Consider the following 3,263-nt stretch of genomic DNA (forward strand, 5'->3'; position numbering starts at 1 on the left):
CACTATCAGTGCAAGCTATACTTGCTGTGGAGCTGAGGTCACTTCAGATGGAAGGAGTAGACTCTCTGAGAATCTTTCCGGACAAACCGGGCATAAAAGGTCGGTATCCTGATGTCTTCCCACTGTATATCAGTGGAGGGTCCAGGTCAGGAAGACTGGATAAGGCATACGCATTGTCGTTGGCTTTGCAGGACCAGTACTTGATGGTGAAGTTGAAATTGGACGGACAGGAGGCCCTCTGCTGCTGGAGTGCCCAAGCCGGGCAGTATTCAAGTGCGCCAAGGGATTGTTATCAGTAAAGACTGTGAAGAAGGAAGCTGTCAGATAACCTTTAAACTTCTTAGTCACCACCCAGGCTAGTACCAGGAACTCCAATTTGAATGAGCTGTAGTTTTGGTCATTCTCTTCAGGTTCCTGTAAGGAATGGCTGGCATAGGCTATGACTCACTCTGTCACATTTTGAAGATGGGATAACACAGCTCCTAGGCCTTATTTGCTGGCATTGGTGTAGAGGACGAAAGGCGGATTGTAATCTGGATATCCTAACACCGGCGGTTCTGTTAGCTTTTGCTTGTCACGGGTGTCCCCGCGACCTATGTCTCGGGTCACGGGTACAACCGTGCCTCGCTCCAGTACCTGGCACCTCCGCGGCCCCCATCATTCCCCCCGTACGGTCTTACCTCTCCACTCTCCTGATCAGGATTCAGCATAGGGGGAGCACGGCAGTGCTTGAAGATTTAAAGGGCCAGCACATCGCTTATTGGTGCTGGCCATTTCCTGCATTCCTTGCCGGATCTTTGTGCTTCATGCCTCTGAGAAAGCTCCCCTGCGATATTCCTGCAATCCTGTGGGTTACCGAGTTCCTGTAGACTATAGGATTAAGAATTCTTCTATTCAATAGACGCTCTTGTAGACTCAGAGTCTTCCTCTGGAGCCACAGTTGGAATAGTTCACCATCAGCACCACTGGATTCAGGAGCTAGACCACTGGAAAGATAGTCCCGTTCCTGTGTTCTCATTCCCATCTGCCTGGACCTCCCGTAGCTGAACCTTGCATCTCTGCCGTCTGCCCTGACTCTAGACCTGAAAACGAGACTGTCTCCTACTAAGGGACCTCAACCTCGGCTGCCACCGCGGGCTAGACACACCTGTGAAACAACCTGGTGGTACCCCGCCACAGCAATACCATCCTGCTTTGTGGGGGGCTCTGGTTAAGACCATGTGCCAATTACATTCCGGTCCCAGGTGTTGGCTAGTACCACCTCCCACGGTGGTCCAGAGGATCCACTGATATGATATTACCACAAGGTGTATACATAACACTCCCACTTTATGCCCACTGTACAACCCGGGATTAACAAAAGTCCCCCGCACAAGGTTGACCAGGCTCCCCGAGTTTAGCAGGGCTTCCACAGTGTAACCACCGATTGTGACCACACACACTTGGGGTTCTGCACGACTGACCGACTCGGCTGCCAGTTGCAGAGCAAACAGCCCTGGTCTGTTTGCAGTCCATTAGCTCCACTGACAGGGGACAGTTGGCCGGGATATGGCCCATTTCATGTCATCACCAGCACTGGATAAGGCCTTGACCTCTGTCCCAAGCCTCATTGGGTGTCCATGTCTTCTGTAGCCCGGTATCTCTCTACCTGGGACACAAGGTGGGACCGGCTTGTCCTAGCCATCGCTGAACCCGCAAGAGCGACTCTATTGACTATCTGCGCTGGGCTGCAGTCCTCTGGTTGTAGCCATTTCCGGACAAGATGGATCAAATTATGCATTTGGGAGTGTGGGGGCAGCTTTTCCCAAAACACCCACTGGTGGACTCGATTGGCACAAACTTGCACGGTGACCCAAGACGAGCCAGGATATCCGCCTTTAGCCGAGGGTACTCACGGGCCTCCATCTCACTCAAGTCGTAATAGGCCTTCTGCAATTCACCTGTCAGGAATGGTGCCAAGACATTTGCCCACTAGTCAGCCAGTAAGCCCTCTCATGCCGGTCATTCCAGGGGTTCTGGTATTCATCCCTCACCATGTCGGGTTCTTTTACCTTTTTTGAAGAAGTTGCAGGATTCCTGATGCTTCTTGTGTCATCGGGTTCTTCATTCATTTTTTGGGTTTCAGGTCACCTCCGTGCTGCTTGTTTTGAAGTTTTGCCACACTCTCACGATCTAGTGCCATTTGGCTACTAACCCATTGTAGGGCACTTGTGGGTTATAAGCTCCTCCCCCTGCGCACATGTCACCACAATGTATCATCACTCTCTGTCATTGCGGTGGTGGACAGTCATGGAGATTGTGCTGCGGTGTCTCCGGACACTTTCTGTTCGCTGCACAATTTCATTATATTTTTGGGAAGATACATTGTAGCAGGGTGAGGAATCGGGTGATGAATTGTCTCATTGTATCCACAAGCGCTGCTTTACACTCATTTACATAATTGTATCAGAGACAAACAAATTACCCGCACGCACATTACTGAGGAGCTCTGCACACACACATAATGCTCCGCCCATCATTTATCAGCACGACAGTGATGTGCCTGCCCTGAAACCACCAAGACATGGCACGTGCCGCACAGCGAGGAAGAGACTCTGCACACAACACAGAGAGCACACGGCTCTGCACACAACACAGCGCAGCGAGCACGAGGCTCTGCACACAACACAGCGCAGCGAGCACGAGGCTCTGCACACAACACAGCGCAGCGAGCACAAGGCTGTGCACACCACACAGCGCAGCGAGCACGAGGCTCTGCACACAACACAGTGCAGCGAGCACGAGGCTCTGCACACAACACAGCGCAACGGGCACGAGGCTCTGCACACAACACAGCGCAGGGAGCACAAGGCTCTGCACACAACACAGCGCAGGGAGCACAAGGCTCTGCACACAACACAGCGCAGCGAGCACGAGGCTCTGCACACAACACAGCGCAGCGAGCATGAGGCTCTGTACACAACACAGCGCAGCGAGCACGAGGCTCTGCACACAACACAGCGCAGCGAGAACAAGGCTCTGCACACAACACAGCGCAGCGAGAACAAGGCTCTGCACACAACACAGCGCAGCGAGAACAAGGCTCTGCACACAACACAGCGCAGAGAGAACAAGGCTCTGCACACAACACAGCGCAGCGAGAACAAGGCTCTGCACACAACACAGCGCAGCGAGCACAAGGCTGTGCACACCACACAGCACAGCGAGCACGAGGCTCTGCACACAACACAGTGCAGCGAGCACGAGGCTCTGCACACAACACA

Source organism: Engystomops pustulosus, chromosome 8 (assembly GCF_040894005.1).
Source record: "Engystomops pustulosus chromosome 8, aEngPut4.maternal, whole genome shotgun sequence".
NCBI classification, from domain to species: domain Eukaryota; kingdom Metazoa; phylum Chordata; class Amphibia; order Anura; family Leptodactylidae; genus Engystomops; species Engystomops pustulosus.